Source organism: Varroa jacobsoni, unplaced genomic scaffold (assembly GCF_002532875.2).
Source record: "Varroa jacobsoni isolate VJ856 unplaced genomic scaffold, vjacob_1.0 contig00298, whole genome shotgun sequence".
In the NCBI taxonomy this organism is placed as follows: domain Eukaryota; kingdom Metazoa; phylum Arthropoda; class Arachnida; order Mesostigmata; family Varroidae; genus Varroa; species Varroa jacobsoni.
Window position 1 is genome coordinate 124958 of NW_019214445.1, and position 16755 is coordinate 141712.

Sequence of the window (16755 nt, forward strand, 5' to 3'; positions counted from 1 at the left end):
CCCTAAGCACAAGCGTGTAAATCTTGTTTGCTTCCGCACAACGAACGATGAACAGTTCGTGCATGCCGCTCGTTGAATTATTAAAGTGAGGAAACGTTTGAAAACAATAAAAATTCTTTCCATCGTCGCTGTTGTTGCCGCCGGTGCCGCTTCAATTCTCTACTTAGAGCCATTTACCACACACACGTACGCATGCGTTTTAAAGCAAGAAAATACAGACGGGCTGATTTTCTAGACTGCGAGAAGCAGGCGTGTTCCCTCTGCATAATTCTGTAGTTGGGTCAATCTAATTGGACGAACTAACCAGTCGGTCGACGACGGTGGGGTAGAACCATGCTGACCCAATCTTGCTGTCATGATAAAATATAAGTCAATTAGAACGGAACGGTCTTGTCGAGTTCATCGCACGTTCCTGTAAAACACTTTTGCTTGCTGGGAAGATCACAGTGTTTGAGGGGACTGTTTGTTGCTGTTTTTTACTACTACTTAACTTGAACTTAATTCTGCCTATGCAAGAGCCAGCAAAGATAAGTTGTTCGACATTGTATATATGTCTTGACAGGTGCAAGTAATGGTGCGCTGTACACCGTAACAACAAATTTTCATCGGAAACACTTGTGGGCGTAGTAGTTTGCGTTGAGGAACGCTGCTTAAGCGCCATTCTTATCGTAAACATTTTCTATTGTGAAATTCACATGATTTGAGCGCGTCCCTATCCATATAGATCTATCATCTGGCGTTTACTTTTACCTATTACTTCGAACGGTGATTAATGGTAGTCAGTCTATCCCGCGACAACGCCGTCATCAGAAGTAAGTGCCATTGAGTTATCTATCAAATCATATAGATTTGTTTTATTACATACATATTATAATATAAGGGTCTGCTAAATTTTACCTGTCGTTCACTGCCAGCCGAACTGCTATAGTTATATTATATAATTATATGTGGTCGAGAATTGAAGGATCGTTGTTGTATGGGACGTTGATAAGCGGGAAAATAGCTCAGTATAAGTCTCTGCCATATTGTCGTCTTGATCGCTGTTGTGGCTGCCGTTGGTGTTGTTACTACGATCATATTGAGCGCGCTTAATTTAAACTTACTATTCTTTTCGATTGGTAGTAATGCTGAGATGGAGAAGGGTAATGGAACAAATGCCTTCTTGTGCTGCAAGGGCATCTTTAACCAATGACGTCTCTCGGTGCAATTAGACGCACAAAGGAAACAGAATAGACATTCGCTGCTCTCTAATATTGGCTTAATGCCGGGCATGATCATGGTGACTGCTATCTCTACTAATGGCGTAATTATGGCCATCATCATCGTATGTTTTTTCAATCAGAACCGGTTGTTGTTGCCAGATAGAACAAACGCGTGTAGTCGAAGTTTGGTAAGGAGACAAAAAAAACGTGATAGAACTTTTCTCCTGTGATAGTTATTTTTTTTGGAAGAAGTTAAAGTGACGAAGTTGCTTTGCCCAATCGGAGCGGTCCCTATTATACGACTGTATGTTGCTACGTTTTAGAAAAAAAGTTGGCATTTGTTTTTGCTGTTGTTGTTGTTGTTGTTGTTGTTGTTCTTGTTACCACTTCAGCATCACCAGAAGACAGACAGACAGGCAACAGCGGTTGCCTGCCTGTCGCTAGCCAGTACATTGGTCTATCCGTCGGTGTTCCAAGGAACGCGTGGCCGGGTGGGTACGGCTGTCGTCTGGGCCATCGCCGCCGTCTCCAGTAAAACTGGGTGCGCATTGCGTTCCGTTTTTACTCTTCGTAGCTGCGCCTTCGCACTTGTTCTTGCTACGGTCGCTGCGCGCTTTGAATCCCTTGCTTGCCGGTGAAGCCAGCAGCTTCTGTCTGGCACACAGGAGTGTAGCTATCGCTGCTCCGGGCCACGTAATACTTCCCCAGCGTCGTCGGCCCTATTCTCATCCAGAACCACCGAACGACACCTCTGCGTCTCTGCTATTTACCCGAAGAGGCGATGCGCCGTTGATTGGACAGCCGGCTTAACAGATTTACGGGAAACATAACCGGCCAAAGCCACTTAGATAAGCATATGTAAAGGCAAAGTCGATATATCTGTCTGTACATATAATACGAGGTAGATATAAAAGATCTCATTTTTGTTAGTATTTGTCTAAGGTGAACGGACTAGATACGAGTGCTATTCGCATTGTCGACGTTTGTAGCCAGAGTTCTAGATCGATCAATAAAGTTGAATGCGAACTTGACCGATCATCGTCTATCATACTGTACGCAACCGCACGAACTATTGTACGTGCATGCACGCTAGTAACTCACTCGATTCAAGCACGTCGCATTTTGAATGTTTCCTTTTCAAACACTATCAAAAATTATACTATAAAAAATATACAAAATTATACTACATATGAATACTAATTTGTTGTCGGTAAAAGCTTGAAACTCGAAACAACTGAACTACAAAATCATCCTAGCAAAAAACCTGTTGATTTCGACGCCCATAAAAATAAGACATGCGTGAAGATCATTGATGAATGAGCTGTCAATGTACAATTTTTTAAACTGTATTTGGACGACTTCTAAACGATCACGTCCGTATCGTATTGATAATGATAATTATTAAATGAATTTTTCCTAACAATAAGATATATGAATATTAGATAGATATTTCCATAGCACACAGGAGATTCAAGTCAATCTGCTCAATCAAATAAGTTTATAGAGATAAGAGCAAAATAGACAAGTTAACGGGCGTCCTTAGCATTCTGGGGACTGCAACTTCTATCTCAGCGTCATCTATTAGAATTCAATACGCCGTCCTTTGAAACACTTCCTTTAGCCTTGCGTACAACTAGCATGCAATCAGCCTAGTGACTGATAACTAAAATAATCATTGCCAGTTTCTCACTAAGAGTAAGTGGCCAAAAAACACAGAGGTCTTGGGCCCTGTCACTAACAAAAAAAAAAAAAAAAAAAAGTCAATTCGTTCGATTTTTTGACATTGAGCTCAATATGAATCTAAGTGTTGATGCTTACGTGTCAAATACTACCCTGTATCTAAAAAGAGTCGTGTCCAGCTCACACACGACTACAGGGGGATTCGCTTTTTCTTAATTTTATTTGTTTGATCTGTCGACCTTTTGCTTATTCATTACACACATAGACACACACACACACACACACACACATACACATATAATTCAGATGTAGTTTTCTCGCAGGGGCACCGTTGTGTTTTATACGCGCTCGTCTCTTCTGGTTTTTTTGAACGACGTTAGAAACACCACCAGTCCTGTCGTTGTCCAGCTGAGGTTCTGCCCCTGTTTGATTGTATGATTACTTCGTCCTGCCGGGACCTTAGCGCCAATGACCCAATCATAGGTCACCAGTAACACTGGTGCCATCTTCACCAGTATAGTACTTCATAACCGATAATAATAAACCTTTCATACTCTTTGCGAGGCATATGTGCAAGCTCCCGATACTTTTGTACCCCCTGTTGTTCCTTCGCGCGGCCCTGCCTCTCGTCTATTACTCGGAGTTCTGTCCATATCGTCACGCAGCTGTGGATAGCATTTGATTGAAGCGCTGCTTATCCGGCCTTTGCTACCGATCTGCGAAGTCAACGACAGGAGGATACGCTCGCCAGGCTTGAAGTGGTGGCAACATACTGGCGAAACCCGTCGATGAAACACATTAGAAATCGGTGTCGATGTCCTCGTTTTTATTCAGCGACAGGAGGAGAAGGCGAAGGAAAAATGAACTGAAGATTTCCCAGTCGACGAAGAAGCGGCAGTCCCGTACAGCTTCACCTTCCTCTTTTCGTCCTCCTCTTATTTAGCCGGATTCTCGTAGAGCGGAACACTGTCCTGCTGTTTCGCTTTCGGCCGAACAGAGCGAAACGATCACCGCCGACACAACGGGTCCCGCTGTTACAGAAGTCACCATCGTGACCGTAGTGGTAGTCAGCAGAGGCTTATCCGCTGCTTAGTTGATCGCTTGTCCCTGGATAGCGAGGGCTGGCACCGCTAGACGAATTAGGTAGAGAGATGGTCGCTATGATTGCTGCAGGTGTTTTCATAGTACAAGTTGTTGTTGTTTGTGTAGTGGAAAAACAAATGGCGGAAAGAAAAGATGCTATTATAGCGTTGAGGTCCTCACCGTCTATGTGCAAGGATGCAAGCTGTCATCCATCTTCTATGGCGAAGACAGCAAAGCCTTTGCTCGTCGGCCATTCGCTGCCTTTTGAGAACAAATGACAAAAAGAACTAGGAATTATAGAACAGGCGAATAAAAACGAAATAGAATTGAACAGAAGGTGAATAGAAAAAGAAGGACGAATAAATAAATAAATATATATATATATATGATAAGCCAAAGAAACGTATAAATGTGGCCTGTAAATGATGCAGACCAAAACCTTGTTTCTGAAGAAGATTAATTTTTCCGAAGCGCATGGGTCACTGAGTAACGAAGCGAAGTCCATGCTACGACTTGCTAACGACGTTACCTCCTAACACAGATCCGTACGGCCATTGTCTGGGAGATTATAGTCAGTCTGGACCCTTTGACCGCTCAACTACCCACAGAAAGCGAAGTTCTGTTGAGACGCATCCGTTTTCCTTACCATCGTGTTTGAAATATGCAGGACGCCTCATTTGGTTCAGCAATGCTTAACGGTTGTCTCCCAAGCAGTCTTTCAAGCCGCGTGATTTTGACGTTCGTGAAGGCACTGTGGCACGATGTCGTCTTCAACTGTTTGTTCCCTTAATAATAGTATGCTCCTGTCTCCCTTGTTCATAATGATAGTTATGACGCTAATGGTCGTGATGTAGAATATTGGGTTAGCGATTAGATCATATGAATGTCTGTGTACAATTATCCGGCCAAGCATATACCTTATCATGGCGACGCTCAGCTTTTCCTGTTAGCGGTGCATAACGTAGAAAATTTACGCCTCTGGACGTAATTTGACGCAAATGAAAACTAACCTGCTATCAGACGGAAAATGTTACGTTCGGTACTATTCAGCTGTTATCATCAATACTTTTTACTAAGGCAACTAGATGTTTAAATAAGCCTCCTTATTCAAGCGGGTTGATCTGTGTGGATTAGGTTCTATAATTTTTGATGAAATTTTGATTTTTTGATTGAGTCCACACTTTCTACGGACTCCTAACAGTGTTTTTCTAAAGGGAGATATTTGTGCTTTTCCATGCGAGTGTGACCTTTCTTCCAATGTTATCGTAATGTCATTGAAGAATAAATTCCGTCTGGTGTTGATGCCATCAGTATTCTCTATTCTTCGAGGTGCTTAAACTTTTTTCTATAATTTTGTATTGTAATTAGCAGTGTAGAAACCGAACCGAAATACGCATATCATTATAGTTAGTACATGGCATCGTCGTGTCACCACTTCGGTGATCGGATGAACGAAGCCCTAGTCAGGTCATGAAGATTACTGTGCGTCTACCTCACGCTCGAAATGTGACGTCGTAAGCACCGCGTATACGCTTGACTCGATTACCGGTTCCGGTTTGACATATCACGCATGGCGGCAAAACACTCTAGGGACTGCAAGAAACGAAAATATCTTCGAGATGTAATACTGTGGTTCTAAGGTGGAAACATGTACACTTGAACAACATTTCAGATTCAGACAGGTCTTAGTTTACGACTCAGTATGGTTCTAATTGGTATGCTTTACTCAAATAAATTAGCCTTTACTTTACTGCGTCGTCAACTTGGGCACTATCATTGCCAGTTATGTTACATCGTTTTCATGGCAAATATTTACCTTTCTAGCGAAACGTCCCTCACCAATAATTGCCAGTCGACGGCGTTCCAATGAATGAGCGTACGTAATACTAATGTTGGTTAGCAGACGATCATGTCCTGTCGGCCAGCCATCATAGACTTCCTATGAAAGCAGCGACGACGCTGGAAACTCTTTCAAGTCAACGCGCTTCTTGACCTGCTCGGTTCTCAGTACGCGCGCCTAATCGCGTTACCGTTTTTATTATTTCGTGACCTTCCGGGACTACCTCCCGTTCCAGCTCTCGTCCGATTCCGTTCGCTATCAACCGATTCGCTGTGCCATTTTTACCTATTGCTGTTCCTGCTATGCCAAATAGACGAATGCGGCGTTCTGTGCCATGGCGAACATTGCAATGCTATTTCCATTACATTCTATTGTCAGGCATATAGCAGGACACGCCATTGCAATAGTAACAGCAGCGGCGGCTGCAGCAGCAGCACTAGGGCTGTTACTCAAACAAACTAGAACATCGTTAATCGAGCAGCTTGAATGACTCTCTGAATGATTCAGCGTAAACGGACAGACAACGAGGCCTTGTCATCACCCATCACCGTCGCAAGTCTCCTGTGCAGTCCCCTTTCTTCTTTGCGCTTCCTTCCTCCTAGCTTTATTCTGTGTAGTCATACTTGAGATCTTGATGGTGTCCTTTCTGGGAGCATTGTTTACAAATCGTATTCCTATTATTCTATACAATTCTTGATTAAAAAAATAACTTCTCCAATCTTCAATCAATTCAGTTGCAAAGCAGTATAAGCACGATGACAGGCTAATCTCGCTATCGAAATGTATGTCGTCCTTACTTTTACTAATGACCCAATTGCCAGAGCTCATTCTATTCGGGACTTATTACTCATCGTTTTTTTTTCTAGGATTCAATTTCAAGACTATACAAGTTCCAAAGACGACAAACTCGGTACCTAATACAGTATTTCACTAATCAGTTTGCACGTAACATAACGGGATTATAGTCAATACCCGGAGTTGCTCGGGGACATGGCATCTTTCTATAAAGGACAAATGCCTTGACACAGTTCGCAGCCCCAGAACAGGCTTATGCATAGCCTCAGTGCAATACGTAGCCTTTCCACTGGACCTATTTCTCGTAGGCCTATGCATTTCAAAACCATGGGGCTTTCGTATGTTTGATAAGTTAGTGAGTATAAATAGCCATTCGCAATAATACTCTACTTAGAAACAGAAGCATAAGTGTTCTGGAAGTTGCAAATAATAAATACATCAGAAACGTTTTTGCGTGATGGGAGAACCGATCCTTAGTAGTGTTATAATTAATTACCAGTAGATCTCTTTCACGTTGTTCTATATAGTTGTAAGTTCACCTTAGCACTTACTAGTGCTAATGTGTTTGTATTATATTGTTATTTTACAATATAGCGTAATTTTCGGGAAAATGTTCGATGCCCACTCTGGTTGTTTACCTTGGCCTCGTGTGAATGGGAACTTACGTATAGGGCATTATAATATTGTACTATTTTAGGTAAGAACTAGCGCTACCATTTGATCTCATTTTACTATGCAATTACCTCTGTTGTCTTTTAGGGAAGCGATGAGCTGTGAATCAAATATATCTGCAATACGAACGCATCGCTGAATCTTGAAAAACAGACAGACGCTCTCCGTTATTGTATGGCGACTTACCAAGAGATGCGCATGTGTACAGTCATGATCGTCATGTTTTTTCAGTACTTGATAACGATATGGAATATTATGATCTATTCTGCGTACCTAAGAAACATCGCTAACAGGTAATGGAGGGCAAGATTGGACCTCCTTCCGGAACACCCATGAATCGGACCAGCCTTTGGCAGACGTCCCAACGATATTCCTAGCTCGAGCCGTTTATCGACCAACATCTATTATTAGATGTGTACGTGGATCAGGCCAAGTAGTAGACCTAGATTAGAAACGAAACGCATGTCGCTGTTGGTCGGTCGGTCGGTCGGTCCGACGGATGAACGGACCTCACCAGCGATAATAAAGATAGTAGATAAATAGCCAGCATAGTCTAAATACCAGTGTTACCATAGTTTAGACGGCGAACTGATCATTGATGAAAATGGCTTAAGTTTCGTTGACCGTTCGGCTGCTTTGCTATAACCACAATCGTCGTTTCTGTCAATATTCAAGCGATTCTCACTCTGATTGAATAAGGCTTGTCACAATTTACTCGCAATAGTCGCAATTGCCCTATGTACTCTTTTGCAGACAAACGTTGTTCTTCCTGCGTCAATAAAACAAGATTTCTGCTTTTTCTTCTTTTTTTTTTTGGTGGGTCGAACGAAAGTTTTTTGTCCCCGATCTTTGGTCATCTTCTGAATCATCAGATAATCCCCACTTTTGGAATCGTCCCACCGCCTTTTTTCCCCACTCACTTCTTCTGCTCTGTTCTGCCGTCTGTCTGATCTTCCAACGGCCTTTACCGCACGCCGCCCGTACTTCAGTGGCAACATTCCGGTGCACGATCAGCTGTTGTTGTCATCCTCGAAGTAGTACTGTTGTTAGTTGTGATTTTCTGCCCGATGACGCATTCTGCGATCACCAGGTTATCTGACGATAATGACAGTGACCGGTTCTTCTGCTGCTGCAGCCGCAGTCGGTGCTAATTCTGTCCGTTCTTCCGGATCGCTTTCTCTTTATTTTTTCTTTCATCGTTTTTTCCGTGTTATATTTATGTATCTTGGGTTCATCCTGTCTCGTCTATGGCTGCGAGTGCTCCTTGTCCTAGACGTCACGGCGGCAGCTAGTCATGAGGGAGACACTGGAAAAGCGGCCACCGATCAGACAGAATAGAAGCTCCATGAAAAATACGACAGCAATGGCCAATCTTGCAGTCGTAGAAAGTATTTCGGTTCTGCTAGGGTTTGTTCTCTTGTGTTGTAGACCCGCGGCCGTAACGTCGCGTAGCGGCGTAACGAAAACGGCAGCAAAAGCGCCACACTCAAAAACCAGCTTCAGCAGATGTTGCTCGCACCACCACTGCCCACTATAATAATTATGGCTGTAGCAGCGGTAGAGGTTAGGTCGCTGACTGGAGGACCATCTCCTTTGTCGATGTCGTCAGCAAAGTTGTTGGCTGTGGTTGCTTACTTTCTTTTTACCGTTGTAATGTTGTATCTATCACTATTGCTGTTGAATCGCGGAACGTCATAAGGCATTTGCCATGTACGCGTGGGTTGCGCATGGTGGAAAATTCGTGAATGTATTGCACGCTGCGCTTGCGTCGTCTCGTCGACAGCCGGGCTTGGGTCTGCTGGCCAGCATAATGTGTGTGATTGTAGTAACCGATTTCGAATGGCGTCTGGTGCAGTAGCAACAGCAGCAGCTACTGATCCTGTTATGTATGTATGTGTGTGTGCGTGTCGTGCGTGGCTGGGTCTCCAAGTCCGTGACACTGCCTCCTCGTCGTTGCTTCTTTCATCGTCACGCTACACCGTCGCTACCCATGATTTGCAAAGCGGCACTGTTAGTAGGAGCGAAAGAGTACGGCATAACCGGCAAGCATTAACACGACACTGCAGTGTCTATGTCTAATGTGCATACTGTCCTTGGGATTCGGTCTAGATCAAACGCATGCATATAAAAACACAGATCGACGCATAGCTTGAAGAGGTCTGGAGCTCAGGCCTAAAACAGATACAGTTTTCACTCGGATTTTCTCTAGTCTGCTCCCCTGTTACTGAAACAGAAAAAAGAGAGGCCAGGCCTAAGGAGAGCATTTCAGAGCAAGTCTGGTGTGTATACCTTTGCTTCTGGCGAAGCTCGTGCCTTTGAGATTCACTGATCCCGTCAGCGGTCGGTCGCGTGTGCAGCTTCTGCTGCTACTGCTAACGCGATCACGTCAGAGCAGTCTGTCTGTCCCGTTGTCCATTAGTGCTGTTGTGTTATTGTGATTACTATTGAAGAAGCTACCTGTTTGGCTGGCTGCTGAGACTCTAGAGCGGAACGAACCACAGGTATGATTACTCCCTGTATATAGTTGTGTCTGCATGCTCCCGATTCTCTTCATACTGGTGCGAAGTGCAACGGTGACGATGCCATCGACATAGAACAAATACCAGCCTGTTTGCCCATTTGCGCGTTATCTAGTCGACATTTTTTGCGTCTCTTTCGTACCAACTAGCGTAGTATGCACGAAACACGCAGACATCTGTCTATGTGTTTGTAAGTGTCTGCCGGCACACCGTATGTACATTTGTTACCCCTTTATTTCGGATTTCGTGAGGATGTTGATGGTAACAACGATGGTGGTGAAGATGTTTCTGGGGCATCTTCTAGTCGAGTCATGACAGTGCTTCGCTGGAAAGAAGAACTATATCGAGCGCGGCCGTTACGGCAGCCGCCTGCATTGTTTCGAAAGCACTTTCCCTGTCTGTCCATCCATTTATTTATGATCGACGTTGTTATTATTGTTTGGAATAAAATGGACAGACTCTAAACTGAGCGTTCCATATGGGCAGACTGGTAAATGTATTCTTCCATCGAAAGAAGCAATGACAATGATGACTTCCTAAGCACGACCGCTAAGAAATATAAAAGGGTTCAAATGATCAAATTATTTCTGTTTTTTTCGTCTAACATAGCAATTTTACATGCCTACGGAATAAATAAGAATCATTGAAATTCGTATTTGTCACACGAAAAACCAACTAACTGTAGATATATTATCTTCTTTTTACATTACTGCTAATGCAGGTACGAAAAGCGCGGCTAAATGTATCTTTCTCTGTATAGAACAGAAGTTCTATCTACATAACTGACAAGTATTATGCGCTCGATACGAAATTGTACAAATAGCTAGACAAGTCATTATCTGCTTTGAATTTTCTGGGAACGCATCAGCACGCCACTGTTATTCCATTTAACCATGACTTTATTATTAGAAACAACATCGGTCGATGCGAAGACGACGTTCAGACAGCGCCTCTCGACAGGAAAAATGATCAGAATGACCTAGCTAACAACTAAAAATTAACGCTAACCCATTGGAAATTTGCTACACGATCACTTGGTGATGATTTCTTCACGATGTCTGCCAGTCTGCCCTTTTGTCCTCGAGCTTCGACAAGACTGCTCTATATCTGACTCTGAGATGATGCGCCATAAATGGGTGTGCCGTGAGCCGGATAGCAGCGTCGACCATGTATTCACTAGTGAAAGTAATCATAGTATAAATCGTTTCACCAGATGCTTTCTACGCTGTGTTTCCTGCCTATAGTTTCCTGCGCACAGATTGGGATCGCATCATTTTTTCGATGTGTGTTCCGGTTTACTAAGCTTTTACATTCATAGGTAGGAAACTAAGTTCGGTTGGTTCTTCAAAGATTTTTGCCCGCTTGTGGATTCGAACTCGAGCTTCTATATCGCAAACTGCGTCCTTTCTTGCTGTCAGAGATAAATGCGATGCGCACACTCGTGTCGATAGACAGAAATTAATCTAGGAAGTTTGTTTAGACGGGAAAGGCTCGCCGTTATGCTCAATACGGAATTTTTCGTTCATTTTAAAAACAATTAGAATGATAAATCAATGAATCTGCCGTGGCCGTACGGTGAGTGAAAGCTGCAAACAACTTCTTGAGTGAGCGTGTCGTCATCGGATCAATTGAAGTACGAAATTTTGTCTTCTATAGCTTTCTATGACTGTAACGGTACAACAATGATCTGCAATGCATAAGAAAAAAGAGGAGAGGGGAAGGGGGAGGGGGAGGGGGAGCGGGAGGGGGAGCGGGAGCGGGAGCGGAGAAGAACTTTGACCATTCGCTAGCAGCCAGCTAAACCGCGGTTGCGGACTACATTGGACTACTAGCAGTTCTGGAAAATGCAGCGTTCGCTTTGTTGGTTTATGTGTTTCAATATACGTCTGTCCATGAGAACTTCTAACATAACTCCGACCGTCTTACTTCTGCCGGATCCTGATAGACTACGGACAATAGCAGAAGTACATATGGCAGGTAAATCAACTATAACATGATCGCAATGGCATAGGGACCTTGCCGCTACCCAATCAGACCCAACGTTAAGATGATAACACGGTCGAACTTCTATTGCGAATGACGTGTAGCAAGGACACAACATCAGCACCAATTATCAGCAGCAGTGGCGCACGGCACCTAATGTAGGAAAGATTGCTTGTTGTAGCATACGAAGTTCTGTACTAACTAGCATAAGTTAAGCGGTGCAATTTGTGACTTAGGATAACATAACGAGAGAGGTAGGTAGGTAATCGACGGTGAAGCAACCGTGTCAGAGTTTGGCTGGCAGCCATCTATCAGTCTGTTCAATATGGCATCGTCCTCTGATCTACCCTTTGATAGCGGTATGCCACGACATGGTGCTAATACTTGTCTAGTACCTTCATGTCGACTACCTCTTACAACGACAGCAACAATAGTGGTAGGTCCCATTAGTTCTAATGGCAGTAATGCGAAGCTTCGTTGGGTGAACGCTTGGTAAGGCTGATAAATCAGCCAGTCATCCAAGTATGTAGGTGTCGTTGACAGCACAGACAGCATTCGTTACAAGCACACGCGCACTCGACCGACGACCAGACAGAGACGATCAAAAAACGAACAGTTTTTCTGCGACGGTCGAATGATAACATAGCAGTGGTAGTAATAGTATTGGTCTGCGTAGTTTAATATAGGGGAAATTGGACGGCAGCGGCGTTTAACTATAGACGATGATGGACGGACCGACGATAACTCCGCTCTGATCGATCCCGACAAAAACCAACGCTGCGGGACCAAACTTTCCTCTTTAGCTTCTTCTTTACCTTCCTCGTTAGCGTCACGGTCAACGGTTAATTGATTTCAATCTCTGCGCAAAACACAGCCAGAAGCGACTCGATCCTTGGCAAAGCCACGTGTCCTATTGAAGGAATGACAGAAATTGATCAAGAAAGATCTTTCCTGATAGGGCCAGCTGGTCAGTGATGATGATGATGATGGTGCCTGAGCGATTACATGCACCGATATACTAGGCGCAGGTTTGTATGTGGAAACGTATCCTACTGGAACTCACAGGAGAACCGCAACATAGCGGATTAGTCTAGCGTATGTATATAGACAAAGGGAATTTAGGTTGATGTTACAGTTTCACATAATCGAAACAATGTCTAAATTGAAGCAAACGATGTACGTAAACATCGCGGTTAAGAAAATTTACAAGCTCATAAATGTCGATAACCCTGGCAGACGGGATCAACACGTATATGCGTTTCAAAGCAATTGAATATTATCCGGTCTAATAAGGCGTTTATCACACACTATCATATACTATATTATTCTCATACACTTTTCCATTGATGAAAAACGGGACTTCCTTGCGATTATAATAATCCTCTGTGAACATTTTTTATTTCCTCACCACAGTATATATTGTCCTATATAAAACGATTGGTAGGGGATTCACTACGCATTAGGAAATCATAAAACAGTTTGCTTCGAACTAGAAAATTATTTCTTTGTCATTATTTCATTTGAGATCTTCCCGTTTGCCTAAGAAAAAGACAGAGAACTTTCTTTGTTGATTTTGAGCAAAATTTGCGCACGGCACAGACGTATCTCTGTATGCATTATAGTTTTTCCGATAGCCACAGCGTTATTGCCGCCCGAACACTTGCAACCTGTTGTGGGAGCTTCACGCACAAAGTCGTCTGTAAAAAGAAAGGCCGCTGATATCAACGGTTTCCGTCACCACAAGAGCCGGATTGCCTCCATAGCCTCTGATCGTCGTCGGTGGAGTTTCCCGATTCGTACGACACATTTTTGCCCCTAAATAAAAGAACTATTCGCAACGCTGCCATCAGAAAAGCAGTTACGAACATTAAGTAAAGGTAAATGTATTCTGAAAGTACCAGAACGTCTCGGTTGTTTATCTGGCTTGCTCGCGGATCGGTTTTCTCGGGCTTTCTCAGAAAACTTTGTCTCCAGATTTGTGAACAATCTAGCGGCCGAAATGGCGTACCATGACATTTCGGTGTTAATGATGGTAATGGCAGTGCTAGTGGTGCTGTTAGAAACAGACCGTTTCGCCACCTGTTCCAACAAATGGTAGAAATAGGGGTACAGATGTTCGGCTTTTCTCTACGTCGGCATGTTGTTGTCGTTAGACGAAGTGTGAAAGAAGGGAGGAAAAATAGGGAAGGATGTAGACAATCTTGTGTCACGGCATCGCTACGGGAGTAGTAACGATAAGATTAATTAATAGCAATAATTGTAATAATAAAGTCGACTACAGATGACAAAAATCAGAAGTCATTCGTTCTTCTGGTATAATACTGCGACGACCGAAACACAAAGTTATCACTCTTATAATACCCACGATAGACTGATTCTTTGACATACATTACTGTCCAGATGTTTGTGTTAACAGAAACCAGATCAATAGAAGAATAGCATCATTGGTAACATTCGTCTGAGATTGTTGTTATTCTATGATGTGATCACGCGAAGTTTTCCAGTATCGTTTTCCCCTTAGACTGGATCCTTTAGCAATGAAGGCTTACCACTTACTATTATTATGAATTGTTTAATTGTGGTTATATCACAGGTACAAACAAATCGATTGATGAGCGATACTGTAGGCAAAGCTGACTCTGCCTAATATAGCAAGCGTTCTACAAGGGCACTTTCGGTCACCTTGTCGAAGATACCATATATATATATATATATATATATATATATATATATATATATATGTAAAAGTAATGAAGTGAAAAAATATATATAGTTAAGGCTTAGAGAAAAGAAATATGCTCATGTACACTGTTGAAGTGTTATTTCCTTTCGAAGTGGGTTTGATGTCACGTGCCAGCGGGCGTGTATTGTGGATGACGGGTGTCGCTGTTAATATTTAGACCTTACGATAGCCGAGGTCTTCACGACAACCTGCAATACTCGGCACATAGAACGCTTTGGCTATCATTATGTCATCAAATTTAGTAACAAAATAGTTTTTGACCTTACCTATATATTTCGAACTGCTGATACTATTCATAAAAAGACGTAAAACAAATGTGTACCCTAAATTTCCTCATTCAGCAGCTGGATCGTGCCCTGTTCAGATATTCTGGAGTAAATTCGAGTTTGATTATTTAAAAGCACGAGCTGTGGTACATGACTATTATAGCACAGCTGGTGCAATGGCTAGGCCTTATAGTTATAACGCTAGCTTTATTACCTGCGTCTCTGGAGGTCTTCAGTTCCTTTCGATCGCCAGCGAAATACAACATCGGTACGAAATACAAGCAAATTACCTATTTGTTTCTGCTGTATAGCAAAGCAAACATTACGGCAACTGTTGCTGGTTCACTGGGTACACGCAAGCAAGACGTGTATTTGCAGGAATACAGTTCCGGTTTAGCCCCTGTACGCAAAGCCCAGCCGACTCCTTTGGCCGAATTATGGAAAAAATAGCATTGCATGTCCTGGGCGTATATTGCTATCTCAATAGAAGCGTCTGCCTGCGGCCGCATTAATCTTCCACATTTGCTTAGTCCCACTATTTCTGTCATCTTCGAAGCATAGTCTAGCACAGCTGCATTGAATGTGGCTACCCGCGCGTACTCGCACAGAGTTGTATATTATTAAGATGTCGCATTTTACTGGGTTAAATTTCGCTCTCTTTTTGTCACAGCGTTTTTTATATTTGTTATCTCTGCTCGATAATTCGGATCTTTCTGACATAGGCGAAGGGGAAGAAAAATAATTACTTAGCCAGCGCTGATTTAAGTCGGCACAATTGCGGATCGACAGAGTTAGGAAGTAGTCGTTGCTGGTGCTGCGACGAATTTCGAAAACCGACGGTACTGACTGTAATGACGTTTTCGGGGTTTTCCTTGATGTTGACATCTCGTGTGACGGTCTCTCAATCTCTTGTCAGCTGCGGTCAAGAACCAGCTCGGCGGGCAAAAGCTAAAACCAGGAGGCCCTTTTCGACGACTAAGTGGCGCCACCTGGTTGGTCAATCATGGACACGACTCGATGCGGACGGCGAGCGAAAGAGCCTACCGACTTAGAGATGTTTATTCTAGTACTTATCTACAACGAGCCTGGCTCAGAGGACTGACCAAGCGCAGAATGTTCCTTCATGGTCGGTAACTAGTGATTATCGTCGTTCAACGCACTCATTTCTATGATGAAAAACTAACACGTTGCCTAAAAATTCGAGCTGGGTACAGATGTTGATGTGGTATCTTTAGCATCGTAAACGTCAACGGTAGGCCAAGAAACATCACTGACGCAAGGCATCGTGGGTGGTAGAGAATGCTATAATAATATTAGCAGCGCCGTCGAGAGAGACGAGCGAAGGCGATTTCACCAGAATTTTCGAGGTTTCGGTGATAGAAATTTTTGGCACAGCGTGTAGGGAGGCCTGCTTCTGTACAGAGCTCTAGATGCGCCTAGCATTTCTCTACCTAACGGGTTCGATACCAAAGAGACACCTGCTGCTGCTGCTGCTGCTGCTGCTGCTGCTGCTACTACTACTGCTGCTGCTGCTACTGCTGCTGTTGCTGCTGCTGCTGCTGCTGCTGCTGCTGCTGCTGCTGCTGCTGCTGCTGTGATCGTTGCCGCCTTGCGTGATAATTTTTTGCGAATTTCAATAGTCGACAGGCGCTCTCAGCGGCCGCTATTGACGTCGTGAAGGACCGCTGCAAAGTTGTTCGAGTCTGCCGAGGACGTCTGCAATAGAGGAAACAGTATCGTGCCGGCAGTGTACCTTACTTATAAAAAACGAATTTTGACGGAGAAAATCGGTCGTTGCTCAACGCATTGTTGTCGTGTTGTTATATTATTATATAATATTACATTGGCGTAATAATAATGATCGTAATATGATAGAAATATTATAATAACTGATGCTAACCACTTGATTGACTAGAAATATATCTACTAGACAGATTTGCCGGCAAATCTGGTGATACAACGCGCTGATGAA

The 16755-nt window shown here is 43.3% G+C and overlaps 1 protein-coding gene and 1 long non-coding RNA gene across 11 annotated transcripts in view; one reads left to right on the forward strand and one right to left on the reverse strand.

Moving 5' to 3' along the window:
* The window catches only part of LOC111271051 (complement factor H), a 55197-nt gene that overhangs the window by 32525 nt on the left and 5917 nt on the right, over positions 1 to 16755 (forward strand). For 3 of the 10 annotated variants that reach the window (XR_015315157.1, XM_022851611.2, XM_086972761.1), the window contains one exon: positions 1595 to 2768. The exons of 5 other annotated variants lie outside the window; for them this stretch is intronic. The gene's annotated coding sequence lies outside the window, so the exon portion shown is untranslated. Of the gene's footprint in view, positions 1 to 1594; positions 2769 to 7359; positions 7688 to 15817; positions 15910 to 16755 lie in introns of those variants that run through there. 2 more of the 10 variants (XR_015315156.1, XR_015315155.1) reach the window with 2 other exon arrangements.
* Positions 13139 to 15661, reverse strand: LOC147752043 (uncharacterized). The gene is made up of 2 exons (XR_015315160.1): positions 15530 to 15661; positions 13139 to 14705 (listed from the first exon to the last, which is right to left on the reverse strand). It is a non-coding gene; the product is annotated as an uncharacterized LOC147752043 (long non-coding RNA).